Source organism: Heterocephalus glaber, unplaced genomic scaffold (assembly GCF_053883595.1).
Source record: "Heterocephalus glaber isolate CG9 unplaced genomic scaffold, H.glaber_assembly_v1.0 deba00001481, whole genome shotgun sequence".
NCBI lineage: Eukaryota > Metazoa > Chordata > Mammalia > Rodentia > Bathyergidae > Heterocephalus > Heterocephalus glaber.
In genome coordinates, this window is record NW_028258317.1 from 51,394,311 (window position 1) to 51,418,081 (window position 23,771).

At 38.5% G+C, this 23,771-nt stretch overlaps 1 pseudogene across 1 annotated transcript in view; it reads left to right on the forward strand.

The window, feature by feature from the left end:
• Positions 1-23,527, forward strand: part of LOC101725336 (protein SGT1 homolog pseudogene) — a 103,337-nt pseudogene extending 79,810 nt beyond the window's left edge. The window contains exon 4 of the transcript XR_015439928.1: positions 1-23,527. The product of XR_015439928.1 is annotated as a protein SGT1 homolog pseudogene (transcript).
• The last annotated feature ends 244 nt before the right edge of the window (positions 23,528-23,771 follow it).

The following is a 23,771-nucleotide window of genomic DNA, read 5'->3' on the forward strand; positions in this document are numbered from 1 at the left end:
AATATGGTTGTGATTGAAGAAAAAATTCAAGCCTTCATTTTGTGACTGAGGATGAAGGCTAAGACCAGACAGAGCTGGTAAAGCCGAAGAAGGACAGAGGACTGGGTTAGTGGCTGAGTGGAACCACTGTACAAGCCTTGAATTTCCACATCTGGACTTCTGTGTGAGAGACCAAACTCCTAACGTGTTTGAACACACAACGGTTGGAGTTTAGGTGTTAGGAGATGAGCTCTGTTTCTGACAGATGTGAAACATGTTAGGTCTGCACAGTCCACTCTCTGTTCTACACTATGAGCTGCTTCTTAGCCCATTCTCACCCATATGTTCACCAGTACAACCACGATGGCTTCTTTTCGGTTGTTCAAATGCAGCATGCTGCCTCCCTCCACAGGGCTTCTGTATGCTCTCTGCTTTGGCTGTGGGATTTTCCTCTCCAGTCCCTCATCCTCCATCATGATCTTTCCCTTTAGTCATCCTTCAGATCTCAACTGGAGCAGAGCTTGGGTGTTGGGGCTGGCTTGAACCTCTCTTTTTCCCCTGTGAGTCTCTCTCTTCACCAACCTAGGATAGGTTCCTCTGTTATGTGCTGCCATGGAACTGTATTCTTTGCTTCAGAATGCTTTTCATAAGGTTATTAATTAGGCACTCATTTATAAAATTATTTGATAAATCTTTCTCCTGTTAAATTTAAACTTCATGAAAGTAAGAGCTATGTCTTGTTTTGTTCAACATTTTATTCTCAGTACTTGATACTTGGTAAATATTCTGTGCCTAAAAATAATAGTTGAATGAATGAAGACATCTGGTTTTTTCATAATCTGTATCATTATACACCCCATAACCCTCAATAACCTTGCACTAACATTTTGCATAGAGTTTTATGGTTTCTAAACACCCTCATAAAAATTTTCTCATTCTTAATCTTTACAACAGCTCTATAAGATATGTAAATAGTGACAGATCTTTTCCAGGCAAGATTTTCAACATAAAATCAGTCCCTATTTAAATGGATCACAAGAGTTTGTGACTCATTCCCTTTCATTTAAATCCCAAGCCTCAATCATAAATTGTATTTTCGAGAATTATCTAGTGGAGCTGTGGCCATCCATAACAAGAGCAGTTAGGGAGGAGACCCTTAACATTGCTATTGCCTTCCCTTCCAAATATTGCTTTCCACATCCAGTTCAGTTCTTCTGAGCTTAACCTCTTTCCAAAGTGACTCTTTGAGCAGGATTAGAATCACTGGGAAGGCTTATTAAAGTCTGCAGTCTGGTTAGGGAGGTTTAGTGGAGGTCTGGTGAGGATTTCATTTCTAACAAGATTGTGGGTGATATCCTACTGCTGGCTCAAGCACATTCTGAAAACTATTGTATTAGTGAATCCTCATAAAAAGAGGATTTGTTCCTTTAAAATGCAGTAGCAGAAAATGTGCTGGTCTGCATTTTTAGTAGCTGTCCTCAGCACACATGAACTTGTATTCCAGCTTACCAAGAGTTGTGGCTATGCTGAGAACCATTAAGTGATTACATGAGGGATAGCAGTCATCTGGCCTCATGAACAATCCTAAGGTTGCCATGTGGCTGGTCCTGACCTCTGATTCTGTCCTCCTGAAGAATTTTGGGCAATGGCAGTTGAGGCTGTGTGTGCCTACAGCTCAGCAGCTCAAATGATCCAGGCCAACAAGTAGCAATCCCCAAAACACAGGTAGCACAAAGAAAGCAGGATGACATCTCTGGTTCCTTTAGCCCACTGATGGCTCAAGCAAGTGGACTGATCTCCTCTCTGACCCTGGATATTCACCCTCATGTGTTCCATGGGAGCCTGACTATCTGGGCGTCAGGATTCTGGTGTTGTCTCACCCCTTCTTTCATTCTCCCCCTGAAATGGCTCGGGAAAATAGTTTGTTACTCAAGTGTGATTGTGTCCATTTTCATAATTGATTTAAAAACTTATTTTAGATGTATGGTCCAGGAACTAAATAAGGACAAGTAAGGTTTACTTATTATTTTCATCCATTCAACACATCTCCTTTAAGTTCCAGACTGTGTGAGGCACCAGGATAGACAAAGTTGACTCATAGAGGAGGAAAACATCCTCATTGTTCTTAAGGAAACTTTCTGAAGCCTCCACTTCCTCACCTGGAAAATAAAGGCAATAATAGTAATCTCTCTCATAGTTGTTGTAGTTAATAAGTTACTACAGATGAATTTTTTAACAGTTTCCAGTACATTGCAAATTCTCAGTACAAGTTCCCTATTAGTAAATTGGGGAAAAGATGATCATACCAGTTCTTCAACTGATAGGCAAAAAAGTATAATTGTATTAGAGTTTAAGTGAAGAAATCCTTAGAGAGAGGAAAGTGTAAAATTTCATTTTGTCTTCCACTGCTAACATTACTATCCTAATATTTGCTTATTTTATCATCCAGGATTGCCTATTGCCTGTAAACCATTGCTATGAACACATGTACATTGACTAGTACTATGAAGTGGTAATAGTTACTAATGCTTCCCCAACCTTTATGTATACTGGTGCTATTTCCAAATGCTTTACAAGTATGATCTCAACTTTTATACATTTTTAAATTGACACCTAAAAATTGTACCTATTTATGAGGCACCATGTAATGTTTTAATACATGTATATAACGTATTATATTTAAATCATATTATATTTAAATCAGGGTAAGCATATTTATCTTTTTTTCAGTATGGGGAATCGAACTCAGGACCTTGTGCTTGCCAGGCAGGCACAGTGCCACTGAGCTACATTCCCAGCATCATATCTATCTTCTTAAACATTTATCATTTCTTTGTGGTGGAAATATTAAAAATCCTTTCCTCTACCTTTTCTGAAATATAGTGTACTATGTTCTTATATTTAGTCACCCTGTAGTGCAATAAAACAGCAAAAATTATTTTTCCTATCTAATTATAACTTAGTACCTACTAACCAATCTTTCTTCACCCACTCACCTACATTCTATGCCCTCTGGTAAGCACCATTCTACTCTCAACTTCTATAAAACTGTTATGGGTTTGGATCAAAAATGCCCTTCCCCGAAGTGTCATGTGTTCAGAATTGGAGCCTGTTCAGAAGAGGTGTGTCACTAGGAGTGTGACCTGATTGGGTATATTCTTGTGTCTGGCTCCTCCTCTTTCTTACCAAGGTATGAGCAGCTTTCCTCCATTGTGCTGTTCTGCCATGCTGTTTCTGCCTTGGAGCCAGCTGACCAAGGAGTGAACCATTAAAAACTATTAACCAATATAAACCTCTCCAACTTCAATTTACAGATGTTAGATATTTTGTCCCAGAAATAGGAAAGCTGACTAATACAGAAAATTGGTACCAAGACTACAGTCATTACTGTGACTATAACCAATTGTGTGGTCTAGAATCCTTTGGAACTTCCTTGGGGGAGGAGTTTGGAAAAGTTTGGAGAAGTGGGGTAGAGAAGCCTTAGAAAACTGAAAACTGAGCTTGATGAGTGATTTTGGTTAGAAGATCAAAAATGCTGATGGAAACATCAGCTGCAAAGGCCAGACCCAAGAAGTTTCCTTTGGGAACAAGGACTCCATTGGAAACTGGACTAGGGGCCATGCATGTTTCATTTCTGGCAAATAATTTGTCTACATTTTATCTATGTCCTAAGATTTTGTGTGAGTCTAAATTTAAAGGTGGCAGCCTAATTAGCCTGATGGGGGGATTTCAAAACAGCCCAATGTTCAAGCTGTGACATGAGTACTGGTGAGTGCATATAGCCAGATTTATAGTGAGAATCAAGAGCAAAAAGCAAACCTGAATGGTGTGGGAACACTTGCTTGTGATCAGAAACAATAGTCCCTGAAAAGTTGAGGGCAAGAAGAGCTTGGTTTGTGAAAAGATGAGCATTAAAAAGAAGCTGGGTGCTTTGTATGTGGACATTAGAAAAGATGGCTTGATGGCATCTCAAAAATTGGCCAGACCTCACCCTTTGCAGACTTAAGGGTATAAAAGGATAAATTCCTTTAAAAGGCTGTTTTGAGAAGAGATCCTTTGGGTGCCCTGCTCTTTCAGGGATACCTACAGATCTATTTACCTGAGTTCTGCTATCCAGGCACTCAGAGGCCTCTGCAGCCATGATCCAAGGGGGCTAGCCTACTGCTCAAGCCAGCAGTAGACTGCTTTTATCCATATAGCAATGGTTTTTCAGGCTTGAAGAATTCAAGAGACATGGGGTCATGGAAACTTCCACTCATATTTCAGATGAAGGCCTGGAGGACCAGTCAGGGTGCCCCTGAGAGGGCACTGTGTGACACTGTGAGTGAAGTCAAAGGTTCAATGGAGATCCCAAGAAATCTGGGATGCCTGAAATGTTGAAAATCTACTGAGCAAAATCACATATTATAAGTGGAGCCACAGGCCATAGAAGCAGGACTATGCAAGCCCTTTGGAGCTCATATCTCACCACAACTTGCCCCAAGTGCTAGACATGGAACTGCGGGGTTTAATATTTGCCCTGCTGGTTTTCAGTCTTTCTTTGGTAAAATTCCTTTCTATTCTCATTCCTCCCTTTTGGAATGGGAATGTTTACTCTGTGACAATGTATTAGAAATATTTAACTTTCTATCTGGTTTTCATAGGGCCTTACAACTAAGAGTTTGCCTTCAGTCTCAAAGGAGACTTTGGGCTTTTCAGCAATGCTGAAACTATTAAGAATTTGGCAACTCTTAGAGAAAGACTAAGTGAATTTTTCATAATGAGATAGACAGGAATCTTAACATGTTGAATAGAAAATTAACCAAAAACTTCTAAGAACTTAAAGATAGTCATGAAATTAAAAATTCAAGGGTACAGTAAGATCAGTAAAATGCAACTGAAAGACAAGGAACAAATGGGAATACAAACAGGAGAGAATGACTTAGAATGTGTTACAGAGAAATAGAGACTGAAAATATTAAAATGAGAATAAACAGTTATTTATAGGATAAGGTCTAACATAACTCTAATAGAAGTTTCAAAAGGTCAGAATAGAGAGAAAGGAGAAGCAATGTTCAAAGCAGAACACCTGGACACATCACAGCATAAGTGTACAATACCAAAAGCAAAGACAAGAAAACAAAAGTAACTCTGTCACTAAAAATTACCAAGAAATAATCGCCAAATTCCAACTCCCAAAGTACTACTTACTTCTTTTAATGTTAACTATCAGTTTGCACTAAAATAAACTAAGTTTCCTTGGAGACTTGACTATTTTCAGATCTGTCCAGGAAATATCCAAAATGAACCTAGAATATCTTATCATATGGACAGCAAGGAGCTATTAATGGCTATGAAGTTCATAGCAAAAAGTTGGAAGAAAATGAGAATAAGCTTCCATTGGCCAAGAATGGGACAATTATTGTGTGAATTATTATATAAGAATAATAACTGAAATGGGTTAAAATAAATGAAATCCATTACTTCATATTGATATTCCAAAAAATCTCAGTCATCTCTTGGAAGATGCTAAGGTATGATGATAGAGACACATACCAACTATATTACTTTTAAGCTTAAACAAAAAGCAGCCATAATTTTTCTAAAAGTCCTGTGGAAACTTTAACCCAAAGTAACCAAAAACATTTAAAAAGGAAAATGTTTAGCTAATAACTAAAAAAGAGTAATAGAATATCATCATTGTATACAACTTAAGGAAATAATGGATCTAGACAATGACCATCAGTGTCTAGTGGTACCACAAAAAGGGTGACAATCAGGTATTATATATACTTCTTCATATAAATACACAACAACAACAACCATGGAGGAATCTTGCAGGTTATGAAACAAAAGGAACCATAAGCTGAAACTCACTTAACTGCTAAGTTATAGGAAATACAAGGGAGAAGGGAAGGTGTTAATATCATAGAGACACAACCAGCAAAATATAGATTGTAGGAAATTCTACAGAACAAACTAAATTCTTCAACAAAAGATTTCAAGAAAAACAATAGAAGAAGAATCCATATTAAAAGAACTTTCAGGGCCAGGGATTTAGCTCTGTGGTTCCACTGCCTCCCTCACAAGCACAAAGTCCTGAGTTCGATCCCTGGTACCAAAAATAAAAAATAAAAGAACTTTTAGAAATCTATGGCCCAATTACAAGGAATAGATCATATTTGTTCTTTGATTTTAAATGTTAAAAGCAGGGCCGAGGCTGTAGCTCAGTGGTAGAGTACATGCCTAGTGTGTGCAAGGTTTGATCTCCAACATTACCAAAAAATTGAACGCATATATATTTTAATAAGGAAATTATAAACACATACAGGATATTTAATGATATGAAAGTTTCACATTAGGTGTATTCATGGACCTAATGTTAAATGTATGTGTACACACAAGTACAAGGAATCTTTGAAATAAATAGCCTGGCTGAGCATAATTTGTTGAATTATTGATTAAGAAATCAAAGGTTTCAAAGCTAGGACAGGGGAGTAAGAATTGATGTGTATAATTAGAGCAAAGTTTGATGACCAGTGGAAGTTGTTACAGTTTATGTTCAGAAACCAACATTGAAGAGCTGTCTGTATGCTATCAGAAATACTATTATTGGTTAAAAACACTCTATTTAAGGCAAATATCTTAAACTCATTAAAATGTATTTTAGGTGGGCTTCAAAAAATGTGGTTTTTAAACATAGTAGTACACAGTAAATATGTGCACCACTTGGCATTCAACTTGATACCCTTTCAAATCATGATACGTAAAGCTACAATGTCATGATGATAAACATCTAAAGTGAAATGAATCATTGTCTGGGAAAAGAGAAATGCAAATTGTGTTTTTGGGTACTAGATGAAGTATTCACGTCAGGTCCGTTTTATTTCCAATATTCTATAAAATGCTAACTTCAAAAAAGTAAGATGAATAAGCATAATGTAAAATTATTATATTAGATCATGATGCAAAAATACCTCTTAAAAAGTATTCAAATAAGCACACACAAATTGCAGAAATTGTGACTTGTAAAACGGGGAATTCAGAGTTAGAAAGACATTTTGGGTTGATAGGTTAACAGATGTTAAAGTTGTCTTCTTGATCTTTTCTTAAATGCTCATCTCTTATAAAGTGCTTTTTCTTTTTGGAATTGAAGGGTTTTTTTAATAGTCATCAGAAAATATCTTCATGATATGCTATTTCTCAGAAATAAAATTTTGGGGGGAAGCTCGGTTGGTGTTTCTCCAGAAGTTTCCCCCTTGGGCGGCAGCGGAGCTGGTAACCCCTCTTGCAGTGTCTCAGGCAGCTGCAACAGTAACTTAGGGATGGCAGTGGCTACAACAGGACCTGCAACAGCCCAGCGATTTTTCCAGAGCTTCTCAGATACTCTGATCAACAAGGACCCCCAGGCAGCATTACAGGAGCTGACTAAGGCTTTGGAACAGAAACCAGATGATGCGCAGTATTATTGTCAAAGAGCTTACTGTCACATGCTCCTTGGGAATTACTGTGATGGTGTTGCTGATGCAAAAAGTTCTCTCAAACTCAACCCCAATAATTTCACTGCCATGCTGAGAAAAGGGATATGTGAATATAATGAAAAAAACTATGCTGCTGCTCTAGAAATTTTTATAGGACAGAAATTAGATAGTGCCCATGCTAATTTTATTGTCTGGATTAAAAGATGCCAAGAAGCATAGAATGGATCAGAATCTGAGGTAAGGACTCAATCAAAAATCAAGTATGACTGGTATCAAACAGAACTTATGATTAAGAATGTTCAGAAGAATGATGTAAATGTGGAATTTTCAGAAAAAGAGTTGTCTGCTTTGGTGAAATTTCCTTTTGGAGAGGATTACAATTTGAAACTGCATCCTTCATCCTATAATACCAGAACAGAGCACATTTAAAGTACTTTCAACAAAGATTGAAATTGAAAAACCCAGAGGCTGAGAGATGGGAAAAGCTAGAGGGACAAGGAGATGTGCCTACATCAAAACAGTTCATAGCAGATGTAAAGAACCTATATCCATCATCATCTCAATATACGAGAAATTGGGATAAATTGGTTGGTGAGATCAAAGAAGAAAAGAATGAGAAGTTGGAAGGAGATGCAGCTTTAAACAAGTTATTTCAGCAGATCTATTCAGATAGCTCTGGTGAAGTCAAACGTGCCATGAACAAATTATTTATAGAGTCTGATGATACAGTTTTGAATACCAACTGGTCTGATGTAGGTAAAAGGAAAGTTGAAATCAATCCTCCTGATGATATGGAATGGAAAAAATACTAAATAAATTAATTTGCTATCATCACTGTATTGCATATATTCACCTAAGAAAAAAGAAATAAAATTTTTAAATCCTGTTAAAACAGATTGGTAATTAATTCATGGATCAAAGAAGATATTATAGTGGGAAACTAAAATTAGTTCAAATTAAATTATCGATAAAATAAAAAACTCAAACAGACAGTAATCCAAATAAATGGCACTGAAAGAAACGTGAAGTCATCTGAAGAAAAAACAAGGAGCCACATAGCAAAGAGAGCACAAATTAATGAATTAAAAATAGAAATGTTGGGGTGTGACAGAGCCAAATACATCACTTCCCTGTTTTCCCTCAAATTCAAACTTCTTGAGAAATCAACAGAGTCCATGTTATGAAGATCAAGTTATCACCGTTACTAATGAAAAATTATTTCAGAGGATGTATTAAAAGCAAGTGCCAGACAGGTGTACTAATGCTCACTGCCTACCTCCACTTTTGGAACTTAGAACTGCACAGCAGAGAGAAGTATATGAGAGAGAGAGAGAGAGAGAGAGAGAGAGAGAGAGAGATGCAGTTCCCTGTGCTTAGAAAGTTGATTTACGGAGCCACCCCCAGCACCAAGGAGGACTCTTCCAGACTGCTGTACCACCGCCTCCAACACTGAGGAGCAGAGCCACCCCCAGCACCCAGGAGGAGCCTTCTGGGCCAAAGTACCACCACCCCTAGTGCCAAGGAGCAAAGCCACCCCCAGCGCTGAGGAGGTGAGCTGCATAGATGCCAGCAGCACACACCACCCCCCACCCCCTGTTGAAATGAGAAAACATGAAAACAAGTCTCAAAAACAGACTTCTAGATGAACCCCAAAGGGAAACAAGATGGAACAATCTCATACTCAACCACCTAGACTCCCTAAACTCGCAACAAAAGAGGATCTGGAAAAAATGAAATCAGAAATAATTTCTAAGATAACAGCAGAGATTGGGCCCATAGTGTAAAACATGATTAGTAAATCTAGAGAGGACACAGATAAAAAAAACAATAGAGAAGCTGAGGAAAATGATGGAATCCCAACATAGGGAAAAAATGGAATCCATAAAACAGATGCAAACACATTTCCAGGAGATTAAAAACTCCATTGAAAGTTTACACAGCAGAATGAGCCAATGTGAGGACAGAATTTCAGATATAGAAAATAAGATTGCAATTAGTGACCGGGAAAAGAAAAATTTCTTTAAAATAGTAAGGGACCACAAGAAATCAATCCAGCAGCTGCTAGATGATGCAAAGAAGAATAACATAAGACTGATCAGAGCCAATGAAACAGAAGAGTGCAGATGACATTAAAAAAAGCTGTTCACAGAAGTGATGTCAGAAAACTTCCCAAGCAGGGGAAAAGAACTTGACATACAGATAAGTGAGGCATATAGGACCCCAACTAGCCTTGATCAAAAAAGCTACACATAGCCATATAATAGTTAAGATTCCAGAAACCCAACAGAAGAACAAAATTCCATAAGAAGTTAGAGAAAAGAAACAAATCACATAAAAGAAAAGCCCATCAGAATCACACCAGACTTCTCAACAATAACCCTCAAGGCAAGAAGACCTTGGAGTGATGTATTCCAAGCCCTAAAGGAAAACAGCCTTCAACCTAGACTGATGTACCCAGCAAAACTATCTTTCAGAATTGATGGAGAAATAAGATACTTTCATGAAAAAGAGCACCTTAGAAACTTCATGAATACCAAACCAGCACTCCAAAAAATTTTAGACAATATCCTAGGAAAAGACAATGAGGATCACAACCCCAGGAAGCCCAGCAGGATGAATCCATCTGCCACAACAAGAAATTAAAAGGAAAGGGGGAGAATGCAAAAAAAAGGAAAAGTCATGACAATGATAAGTCAGTACAAGTCAGTTATAACCATCAATGTTAATGATCTCAATTCAACAATCAAAAGAGATGGGCAGAATGGATCAAGATGCAAGACACAACAATATACTGCATACAAGAGACACATTTAATTCAAAAAGAAATTCATAGACTGAAAGTTAAAGGGTGGAAAAAAATACTCCATGCGATGGAAACCCGAAAAAAAGCAGGAGTAGCTATCCTCTTTGCAGATCAAGTGGATTTCAAACCAACACCAATTAAGAGACACAAAGAAGAATGCTACATCCTTATAAAGGGAACAATCCAAGAGGGGGAGATGATAAACATATATGAATATAAGAATCATAAACATGTAATGATAAACATATATGAATATAAGAATCATAAACATATATGCACCAAACACTAGTGTGCCCAACTATATAAAACAAATACTAACAGACATGAAAAATCAAAGAAGCACTAATACAATAGGAGTGGGGGACCTCAATACCAGAGTGTCGCAAATAGATAGATCAACTAGTCAAAAAATAAGCAACGAAATACTAGAACTCAATCAAACTCTTGAACAAATGAACTTAACAGATGTTTACAGAGTGTTCCATCCCACAAAATCAGAATACACATTCTATTCAGCTGCACATGGGTCATTCTCCAAAATAGACCACACGCTCACTCATAGAACATGTTTAAGTAAGTGCAAAGGAATAGAAGGTATCCCCTGTATATTATTAGATCATAGTGTGATGAAATTGGACATCAATAGCAAAAGAAACTGCAAGAATTTAATAACCACATGGAAATTGAACAACACACTTCTGAATAACCAATGGTTCACAGAGGAATTTAAAGAAGAAATCAGACAGTGCCTACAAATGAATGACAATGAAAATACAACATATCAAAATCTATGCGACACAATGAAAGCAGTCTTATGAGGGAAATTCATAGCAGTGAATACTCATATTAGGAAAACAGAGTGAGCTCAATTAAACAACCTGATGCTAAACCTCAAGCTTCTAGAAAAAGAAGAGCAGGACAAACCCAAAGCTCATACAAGGGAGGAAATTATAAAGATCATAGCAGAAGTCAATGCAATGGAGACTAAGAGAGTGAAACAAAAAATCAATGAAGCCAAGAGTTGGTTCTTCAAAAGAATAAACAAAATTGACAAACCCTTAGCCAACCTCATCAAAAAAAGGAAATAAAAGGCCCAAATCCATGCAATTAGGAATGAAAAGAATGAAATTACAACAGACCCAGCAGAAATCCAGAGGATCATCAATAACTACTTCAAGAACATATACGCCCATAAGATGGAAAACACAGAAGAAACGGACAGATTCTTAGATGCATATGAATTACCAAAGTTGAACAAAGATGACCTAAAAATTCTAAATAACCTAATATCAATCAATGAAATTGAAAACGTGGGCCGGGGATTTAGCTCAGTGGTTCCATCGCTTGCCTTGCAAACGCAAGGACCAAGTTTTTTTGTTTTTTTGTGTTTTTTTGGTATTAAATTCTTTTATTGGTACATTGTAGGTATACAACACAATTACATTTCTCATTGAGAATTGTACCTTTATATAATGCATCTTGGTTCCTATTTTTTCCCCATTCCTAGCCCTCCCTTCACGCCCTCCACCCTTCCCTATTTACAAAGACTTTATTTCCATTTTTTCCATTTCTCATCATTTTTTCCTTTCCCTTCTTTCCTTTCCCCTGCCCCTCCCACTACCCCTACCCCTTTGGACCTTTTCTTCCTATTTTACATTATCAATTATTCATTCTAATCATTGGTACATTTTAGGTATACAATATAATGACATTCATCATTGGAAATTTGCACCTTTACATAGTCTCTCTTGGTTCTTATTTTTCACCCTTGCCCAGCCCTCCCTTCAACCCCTCCATTCCTCCCTATTTACAAAGATTTTGTTCCTATTTTTCCATTTTCTCATATTAATCCCATTCCCTTCTATCCTTTCCCCTAGCCCTCCCACTTCCTTCCCCTTTGCCCCTTTTCTTCCTATTTCACATTACCTATTATACACTTAGTCCTTATTTACACCTTCAATTTCTCACACCAGAGAAACTATTCAGTATTTACACATGTGTGTCCTATTTATTTCACTTAAGAGTATCACCTCAATGTGCATCCACTTAGCTATAAATGTCTCTAATTTCTCATTTTTTATGGCTGAGTAGTACTCCATTTTATTAAAAAACCACATTTATCCAGTCACAAGGACCAAGTTTGATCCCTGGTACCAAAAAAAAAAAAGAAAAGAAAAAGAAAAGAAAAAAAAGAAATTGAAAACGTAATTAAAAACTTCCCAACTTAGAAAAGCCTAGGCCCTGATGGCTACACTGCTGAATTCTACAAAACATTTAAAGAGGAACTACTGTCACTACTGTTTAAACTCTTCAATGATGTTGAAAAAGAAGCAATAGTCCTGAATTCATTCCTGGAAGCAAGCATCACCTTGATCCCCAAAGCAGAGAAAGACCCAACTGAAAAAGAGAACTATAGGCCAATCTCACTAATGAACAAAGATGCAAAAATCCTTTAAAAAATACTGGCAAATAGAATGCAGAAGGTAATCAAGATCATATACCCTGACCAAGTGGGGATTCATCCCAGGGATGCAGGGGGGGTTCAACATATGCAAATCAATCAATGTAATACACTATATCAATAGAGCCAAGGACAAAAACCATATGATCCTCTCAATAGATGCAGAAAAAGCATTTGACAAAATCCAACATGCATTTATGATAAAAACCCTACAAAAAATTGAAATAGACCATCTCTACCTCAATCTGATAAAATCCATCTATGAAAACCCAACAGCCAATATCTTACTAAATGATCAAAAACTGAAATCCTTCACACTAAAATCAGGAACAAGACAAGGATGTCCACTATCACCACTCTTGTTCAATATAGTTTTGGAAACATTAGCCACAGCAATTACATAAGAGAAAGAAATAAAAGAAATAAAGATAGGAAATGAAGTCAAATTGTCATTATTTGCAGATGACATGATACTCTATATAGAAGACCCAAGAACTCCACCAAAAGTCTTCTAGACTTAATAACCAAATTCAGTAAAGTAGCTGGTTACAAGGTCGACACACAAAAATCAAAGCTTTCCTGTACATGAACAACAGACTCACTGAGACAGAAATAGGGCAAATAATTCCTTTCACGATAGCATCCAAGAAACTGAAATACCTAGGAATCAACCTAATGAAAGAAATCAAAGACCTCTTCTCTGAAAACTATAGCACTCTGAAAAGAGAGATTGAAGACGATATCAGAAAATGGGAAGACATCCTTTGCTCCTGGGTAGGAAGAGTCAACAGAGTGAAAATGGCCATACTTCCAAAACTCCTATATAGAGTCAATGCAATTCCAATTGAAATCCCAGCAGCATACTTCACAGACCTTGAGAAAATAATACAAAAATTCATTTGAAACAAGAAGAGACCTGGAATATCAAAAGCAATTCTAGGCAACAGGGACATGGCAGGGGGTATCACAACCCCCAACTTGAAACTATACTACAAAGCTACTGTGATAAAAATAGCATAGTACTGGCAAAGAAACAGACCTGAGGACCAATGGAACAGATTAGAAGATGCCAAAACAACACCAGACACACTCAGCCATCTCATCTTCGATAAAGGAGCCAAACACGCTCACTGGAGGAAAGATAGCCTCTTTAATAAATGGTGCTGGAAAAACTGGCTTTCAACTTGCCAAAGATTAAAGCTACACCTGTATCTCTCACCATGCACTAAACTAAAATCAAAATTGATTAAAGATTTAAATATTAAAACAGAAATACTGAACTCCTTGGAACAGTTGTTAGGTAGAACTACTGAAGACACTGGTGTAGGAAAGGATTTTATAAACAAAACCTCTGTTCCCCATGAACTAGCACAAACAATCAACAAGTGGGATCTCTTCTTGTTAAAAACCTTCTGCACAGCAAGAGAAACCACCGGCACTGTGAAGAGACAACCCACAATGTGGGGAAAAATCTTCACCTGCTCTTCCTCAGACAAAGGTCTATTATCTAGAATCTATAAAGAACTTTTAAAAAAACCAGACCTCCCAAATTTAAAGACCCAATCCAAAAATGGGCATCTGAAATGAACAGGCATTTCTCAGACAAAGAAGTAGAAGTAGTAAATAAACATATGAAAAAATGTTCAACATCACTGGTCATTTGAGAGATGCAAATGAAAACAACACTGAGATCCCACCTCACCCCAGAAAGAATGGCTGCTATCATGAAATCAACCAATAACAAATGCTGGCGGGACTGTGGGGAAAGAGGAACCCTGCTCCACTGCTGGTGGGAGTGTAGACTGGTGCAAGCACTGTGGCAATCAGTATGGAGATACCTCAAAAAACTAGGACTGGAAGTCCCATTTGACCCCGCTATTCCACTGCTGGGGATCTTCCCCAAAGAATTAAAAGAATCATACCACAGTGATATATATGCACCCATGTTCATAGCAGCACAATTTATAATAGCTAAAACTTGGAAGCCTCCCAAATGCCCATCAACTGGAGACTGGATAAAGAAAATGTGGGGTTTTTTTAATAAAATGGAGTGCTACCCATCCATAAAAAATGAGAAATTAGAGACATTTATAGCTAAGTGGATGCACATTGAGGCAATACTCTCAAGTGAAATAAATAGGACACACATGTGTAAATAAATACCGAATGATTTCTCTAGTTTGAGAAACTGAAAGTGTAAATAAGGACTAAAAGGTACAATAGATAATGTGAAATGGGAAGAAAAGGGACAAAGGGAAACAAAGTCTTTGTAAATAGGAATGGAGGGGTTGATGGGAGGGCAAGGGAAGGGGGAAAAAAGAACCAAGAGAGATTATGTAAAGATGCAAATTTCCAATGATGAATGTCATTGTATTGTATACCTAAAATGTACCAATAAAATTAATTTTAAAAAGAAAGTTGATTTATATCAACTCAATCAAAAATAAGCACCAATGTCTGTCTTCCAGAAACAGATAGGCACATTTATCCTATGCAGAAGAATAAGGAATGGGGAAAGGAGTCAAAATTGCTTAGGGAGATCTGTCCATGCATAAACTATAGGAGTAGGAGGGTGAGAGAGAAGGCCACATTCCAAGTTGAGACCCTGAAAATAACCCATTCCTGCCTCTGTTGCTAGCCCTGCACTGTGCAGTGGAGAATTCTCAGTTGTGATTTTTCAAAATCTGGGTTTGGATTCTTGGAGCAGCTGAATTGCTGTTGCTCAGCACTCTATTTTCCAGCACTGGAGATTTGAAGGCTTCTGATCCTCAACAAGTTCTTGCTGTCCTCATGGCTTCCAGTCAAAGGACTCAATCCTGTGAGAGTTCAAGCTCCTCACAGGATGCACACTTCTCTCACATCCTGCTGAATGTGCTCCTAAATGCCAAGTTATTTAAGTTGGTGTCATTTCTGCTCCACAAGTATCAAAAGAAGGAGCAGGTCACCATGAAAGAAATGCTGCATGTTCTGCCCGATGATTACCATAACAACTTCCCTCTGAACTTCTGGGAACCCTGTGAGTCCATGTATCTGGGCTTTGGCATTAAAATCAGGAAAGTGAATTACTCTGGCAATACATATGAGCTAGTCCCCATTTTGGGTCTTACTTACATACAGTAGAATACTAGATGGTGATGATGAAAGAATCATTCTCAAAATCAACATCATTATATTCATCCTGTCTCTAATCTTCATAGAGGGCAACCGTATCAGTGAGGAGGACCTAACTGAAAAAGTGAAAAGATGGGATATGTTAGCTCACTCTGAGCATATGCATTTTGAGGAAGTCTGGAAATTCATCCCAGAAGATTTAGTACAGGAAGAGTACCTGATATACCGGCAGATTCCTAACAGTGATCCTGCTCGCTATGAGTTCCTGTGAGGTCCAAGGGCCCACGCTGAAACCAGCAAGATGAAACTCCTAGTTCATATGGCCCATCTTAATGGCACAGATCCCAAGTCTTACCCAGAACTATATGAAGAGGCTTTGGAAGCAGAACTAGGTACAGAGCCAGGGTTCCTGAGAAACGGGGGATATTGCCCAAAAGTGTCAGTGAATTTGTTCTCCCCCAAGAAGAAATGAGGCCCATTTTCAGTCTCTGTGGAGAGCAGGCAGTTTTCTAAGTAGTGAAGGGCCAGGGGAGGGGTAAAGTAGCACGTGTAGCATCTTGCTGTCTCTTCTACTTGGGTTACTTGGAAATGGACAGGGCTTTTCTTTATGGTTTTTTGAAGTATTGGTCCTTTTGGGGGGAGACTGAAGTAGCTTGCATATTTATTGAATGGTACTGATCTCCTGTGTATTTTTAGTTTTGTGATGTTGATGTTCATGTTTTCTGATGGGAATGTGATTTTGTGTGACATTGATCCCAAATGGAGTGCCTTTTCCATTCAAATGTAACAGTCTTTCCTGTTTTATCATACATTAGAAAAACTATTCAATTTATTTATGATAAAATGGGAGTGGAATAGGAATTTTTTGGAAATTGTAAGTTTACATCCAATTAGAGGGACCCTAGAAAAAGTGATAAGGATGAAAATCAAATATTGGCTGCTGCTTAATTCTTTTCCCCTGTTGATCTATACTATTAAACTTATATTTATTGCATACCTGAAAAAAAACTATAGGAGTAGAGAAATAAGTCTTTCTGTTAAATGTAGCAGAGATAATCAACCAATAAAAATCAATAATTGTCTATTAGAAAACACTATATACCTGCTAGAGTGGCCAAAATCCAGGACATTGACTACATTAAATGCTGCAGAGGACTGGGTCCTCTCCTCATTCACTGCTGATCCAGCTGCAAAATGGTGCAGCAACACTGGCATACAGTGTTTTGGTTTTTTGCAAAACTAAACATTTGATCTAGCAATTGCACTCGTTTGTATTTACTCAAAGAAGTTGAAGACTTTAAAAAAATTTATCAGTATATATTTGTAATACATAATGAATATATCCATCATGGGGTGTTGGTACATATACAAATCTCATCTTGCTCTGTTTTACTTCCCCCTCCTCTCCTTGCCATCCCATCTCTTCCCAGTCACAGATACCCTTCCCATTTCCACAAAGTCTATTACTCTGTTTTCTATAACCAGCACAGGTATGTTTATAGCAATTTTATCCATAACTGCCAAAACTTGGAACCAAACAACATATCCTTTAGTAAGTAAATGGATAAATAAACTCTGATGTATTCAGATAATTGAGGGGCTGGGGATTTAGCTCAGTGGCACCGCACGTGCCTTGCAAGCAGAAAATCCTGAGTGGTTCCCGGTACCAAAAAAAAAAAATCAGATAATAGAATGTTATTTAGTGCTAAGAAGTGAGCCATCAAATCATAAAAAGATATAGAGGAAATCCAAATGTATATTACTAAGAAGAGCCAAATGACTTTCTACAAAAGGCAAAACTATGGAAACATTAAAAGATCAGTGATTGATGGTAGTCTGAGGAAGGGAGGTATGAATTGGCAGAGTACAGAGGATTTTAGGGCAATAAAATTATAATAGAGACCAGGGATTTAGCTCAGTGATTCTAGCACCTGCCTCGCAAGTGCAAGGTCCTGAGTTCAATTGCTGGTGCCAAAAAAAAAATTACTCTATAATAATACTGGTGGAAACTATTGTTATATATTATTTTCAAACTCATAGGGTATATAATAATGAGTGAACCCTAATGGACTTTCAGTAATAATGATGTGTGAGGCCAATAATAATGTGTGTGCCAGAGGGTGGGAAATAAACTTGGTAAAAATTCAAGATTCTACCACCTAAGCAGAATTCTCAGGTGTCTAGTTGTCTGGGCCATGAATCAAACTTCTCTTTCTAAGATGAAAAACAAGTTGTTGCATCTGGATCCCTTCACCACTAAGAAACAGGAAGGTTGGTGGCCTTCTTGGATTCTGGAGACTACATATATACCTTATTTGGGGTTGCTCTTCTAACCTATTTACAAATAACACAAAGGGTATCAACAATGTGGCCAAAGTGGCAAGGACAGAGGTTATACATGGGCTCACAAGCATGGCCTTATACCAAAGCCAGTACTGTCAGTACTGAGTATAAAACCTCCCAACCAACGGAGACAACACTGAGCCCTAATGTGGCACCATTCTCTGAAGGCCCATCAATTCACACAGTGGCAGGTTGATTACATTACACCAGCACTATATTCTGCCTAGATCTGCCTGTCCTATCCACAATTTTTCTGCCAAAATCACTGCTGTGAAACTAGGATGCCTCATTCATTATCACTGTACCCTATACAATATTGTCCCTGACCAAAGAACTCATTTTAAGTATGAACCAATACATTTTTATTTCTCCATCTTCAATTCTCCTACTATAAAAATAGGAGGTCCTAATAGCGGTTAACCTTAGATCACACTGTATAAGTTATAAGCCACCAAATGGAATGTAATTCAGCTGGAAGAGTGTTGAACATCACCCAATGATGGACAGAGGTCACACACTATCATTTGTGTTTCCTCTTCTGGGAGAGAGTTTGGATTTTTCCATCGTATGAGGGTTAGCTGTTACAGGGAAGCATCATTATTTGAAAATTAAGTATAGATTTAAAAAGAAGTGTGTATGAGTGTCTGAATGACAAATGGTGGATTGTTAAACTAGGAGTTACATTTCTCAGAATTATATTTTACTCATGGTTCTAGGTCATGGTTGCCCAAAAAAGGAAGTTTATGAAATTTAGAAGGCAGAGGAAAGTTAGTGACCCCTATTCCTTAGTGATTATTTTCCTCTCCAATATGGTGACAGATGCATGTGTACATATATAGGACTTTCTAGCTAGAATTCCCCACTGCCTGTCCAATTTTTTGTCCCACCTGCCAGCCCTGCTGACCACCAGTAGCCACTGACCCACCCCCATTTGTTGGAGAGGACCTCTAGAAGGGACAGCTATTTCCCTGTAGACCTCTCTGTCAGTTCCCCTTACCACCTCATTTCTGCAGCTGGCTGTGCTTGGCTTTGCAAAATGACCAATTGGTGATGCCTCTCTGACAGCATCCCCCACCAGCTCCTTCCAAACAGTCTAAAATCTGTTTTTACGTAGCTAATCTTTTATTCCATAACACATAGTGACTGACTCTGAACTCACCTCAACAATGACTAGTATTGATGAAATGAAACGTGTCTTATATGACTTCTGAAAAGTACCTGTAAAGAAAACAGACTGCCTTTTTCTTCTCCCTGTTTCCTAGAATCCAGGTATGATGGCTGGGGCTGTAGTACCAGCCCTTGGACCACAAGGAACTAGTAAGAGAAGGAGCCTAACTTGATGATTACAGAGGCATCTATCAAACTGCTTTTATTTATGAGAGAGAGAGAGAGAGAGAGAGAGAGAGAGAGAGAGAGAGAGAGAGAAGAGGAGGGAAGGGAAGGGAAGGGAAGGGAAGGAAATTTCTCTTTAGGCTACTCTAGTTTCAGGATTTCTATGAGTCATAGCCACTCTAGTTTCAAATTTTCTGTCATTCATAGCCTAAACAGATCTTAACTGAAATAGTACCTAAGATCTTTATTTTTAGTGTTTTTAAATTTTTTTGCATAGTATTTCATAAGATTACTTCACAGTATATTTAACCACGTCTCTATAGAAAGCCATTGAGATTTTTATCTAACTTTATTATAAAATAATGATGCCACAAATATCTTTGAGAATGTATCCTTTGCCCTTCTTTATTTACAAGTGGTTCCCTCCACCGGCCTGTAAAGCCTTCAGTGAACTGCAGTTTCCCCACCCACCTAGCTCAGTGCCTGAAGCACCACAGCACACCAACCATGCCTGTGCATGAATAAATAAATGGCTGCATGGCTTTAATCACACTGCTGCCATGCTCAACCAGCTGCAAGTTCTTCTCAGTTGCTAATCCTGCTGAGCAACAGTTCCTGCCTCAAAAACCACATCCAGTCATCACTTCAGGCCTAGGGAATACAGAAATATCCCCAAGGTGAAAGCTAATTTTTATCATAACAACGCCATATATTTTACACCTTCATCCATCCATCCATCCATCCATCCATCCATTTCTTTCTTTCTTCAACAAATATTTATTAGCAATAGCTAAGCAGAAGATTCAAAAATGGAAAAGACTTGGCTCTTGAGTTCAAAGAAGTCACAGCTTAGTGGGGAAACCATACTACAAAGGGATACAATGAATTCCAGGCATTGGAGGTGCATAAGGGGCCTCTTAACACAGTCTGGTCAAGGGGGGAAAGGGACATAGAATTTTTCAGGGGATAGCTCCTCAAAGTGGTAGGAAGTATTTCCACCAAAAGACAAGAGAAGAGAACTAGGCCCATACCACAGAGTGTGTCCTTATCCAATTGCCTGCACTTGAACTTAACTCTTTTGAGTGGTCCCAGGCACATGCAGTGATGACCTAGACTCCCAACATCACTTTCTGTGAACTTCTTATGTTCTTTATCCTCTCCCACTGTCCTATCCCTCTTCCCAAGGTTGGAATTCAGTTTGTTTCCCTGTTTAGACCCTATGTTAGTTTCTGAGGGTTGCCACAACAAAGTACCACAAATCAGGTGGTTTTACCAACAGAAATGTAGTGTCTCAGCTCTGGAGGCTGGAAGTCTAGGGTCAAGGTTTTAGCAGAGTTTGTTCCTTCTGAGAGCAGGGAGGGACAGCATATTCTTAAGTATTGCTTGGTTTGTAGTTGACAGTCATCTTCTCCCTGTGTCTTCACATTTCTCTCTCTCTCTCTCTCTCTCTCTCTCTCTCTCTCTCTCTCTCTCTCTCTCTCTTTTTATAAGGACACAGATATATTAGATCAAAACCCAACCTAATGACTTCATCTTAATGTGATCTCCAGTAAAATCTCTACTTCCAAATAAGTTTATGTTCATGGACCACATCTTTTTGGGGAACACAGTTCAACACTCAATAGAATCCAAGATCCTGGTTACGGTCTCATTGTTCCTGCTCTGCTCTCACCTCCCCTAAAGTGAGTTAGGAAAGCTACCACTCAAAGTTCTGATGTTCATGCTTGGGATTTATATTTTTAATGACATCTCATCACCTAGGTTCCCATGTTGTTGCTTATTGCTTAATGAAATTGACTGCCTTCTCTATAGCCATTAATTATAAAGTAGAGGAATGAATAACAGAATTCAGTGTGAAGTAACACTGAGTCCATTTCCACTTAGCTTTTTGTAGATTTCCACTCTGTTCTTCACTCTCATGAACCATGGAATCAAGTAAATGAGCCCAGTAGGTTGTACCTTGCTCTCACTGCTGTCTAAATGAATGTCTGGAGTAAATAATGATAGAGTATCATGCCCAGAGATGGGGCTGTGTTAAGCTGTGTAGGCTCATGCAAACAGCAAGTATGTCTACTGTGGGCCACCTCGGAGAGGGTTTGTTTAAACATCTATTCAAAGAATTAGGCCTGAGAGTACAAGCAAGCTGTCCACCACTTAAACAGAATTATAGGGTGTAAGAGAAGGAAGGGATGTTCTAAAGATGCTTAACCCAGGTACATAAATGAGTTTCCAGGGATCTGCAGCCAATGGTGCTAATGCCCATCCACATTCCCTTGACCTGTAAAGAGGTTATGTCTTCTTCGGTGAGCAATTCTTGTGTACCTGGAAGCTTTCTTCTCAAATACCCATTTATTCTTCCAGAGGGTTTTCTGTCGCTGCAGCACCATGCTTGCCCAATGGCAAAACAGGCTAAGATACCCAGAGAGGGAACATCACCACCTTTAACCAGTAAAGGGCAAGAGCTGGTAGGCAAATACCCAGCTTTTTCACACCTCAGTGGAATGACTCTGAGGTGTGTCCTGCATGTTCTCTCATATGGCCTCCAGACACTGAGCCTCCATTGTCCAGTGATATCCCTGAAAGCACCCTTTATTGGGTCTACTCCCTTTCCTGTATTACTTCATCATGTTGCCTAGAGTTACCTTCTAAATTAATACCAAAACCCAAATCCTACCTCAAGGTCTGCTTTTAAGGAAAACTAAATCAAATCAGGACTTTTTTGGTAAGAGAAGTTCCAGGCTGGCCTCAAACTGCTATATACTCTAGATTGGCCTCAAACTTAAGATCTTCCTTCTTCAGCCCCACAAAGTGCTGGGATTACAGGTGTGTGCCACCACTCCTCACTTCAAATCAGGCTTTATAAAGCTGTGAAACTAGGTGCAAGTTTGCTTGCCCGTGCACTTTTCTGGGATAAGATACTTAACTTTCATCAGATCCTCAGAAGTTCTAACTCCAAACTCAAAAAGGGTTAGAATCACTGCTCATTATCTCGCAGATGATAGCACTTACTTCTTTCCAGTCTAATCTCATCACTCTTAGCCTGGGAAGCCAAAAAGAATCAGTATTTGAACTTGTTGACAGGTGGACGTGGTGTGAGCCAGAATGGCAGAGAGTACAGTTCTGTGGGAGGAATACAGATAGAGAGGGCCTTCCCATTCAGCTCTCAAGTGCCTAGCACATGCTGGTGACTGGTGAGGCTAATCTGGGATGTGTGTGTGTGTGTGTGTGTGTGTGTGTGTGTATATTATGTCAAAAGTAGGAGAGGCCAGTCATAAAAAGACAAATATTGTATGATTCCACTTATATGAGGTACTTAGAGTTGTCAAATTCAGAGATACAGAAGTTACAAGGGTGATTGCCAGACACCGGGGAGATGAAGGAGGTTGAACTTAGGTTTATTGAGTTTATAATTTTAGTTTTCCAAAAAGGAAAGAGTTCTGGAGATGGATGGCGGTGATGGTTTCACAAAAAATGTGAATGTATTTAATGTCCCAAACTGTATACTTCAAAATGGTCAAATTTTATGTTATATATATCTTACCACAATTGTTAAAAAAAAAAAATTTTAAGAACCATCGATCTGAATGAATGACCAAAAAAAGTAGAGGAAACCTCCCACACTGGCACTTTTTTCAGTGTCTGCTACTCACAGAGTATTAGGTTGACTTTAGGGAGCTGCCTGCAGGAAAAACTGAGTAAAAAGAGGTGAGAAGGGAAGGGTTGCTCTCTGGCCTGAGGAGTAACTTCTAGCAAATCCCTGTTATCTTTGTGCCTGAGTTTCTCTTGAGTTGAGGAGAAACTTTGCTGCAGTTCACATGCATGCACACCCGGACCACACCCACGCGGATGCCAAGAGAAAGGTCCCTGCGGAAGAGGCTTCTCTAGGCTGAGAAAACTGCTCTTGCAGGAACGACAGGAAGTGATTTTTAAAAAATGAAAAAAAATGCATGTGTTTGGTGTGTGAAGAGTTGGATGTCAGCCCTGAGAAGAAGAAAGCAACAGAATCTGGAATGGGAAATAGCCAGGAAAGAAATGAAGGTATGGAAAGACCAGACTGTGAATTCTGCTGTGAAAATGCTTTAGAGCAATAGGTTTCTAAGACTACATAGACCCTGTACCTCTGGGCACGTGCAGTCAAAATTTCAGGGGAGCCTCACTTCTCAGGAAGAAATGTTAACATTATTGTTTCCTGATTATGATAGTAGAAAATTGATTTACGTATACTTCGCATAATATAGCACTTTGTTTGTGTAAGTACAAAGCAATCCCTCAGGTAGACGTT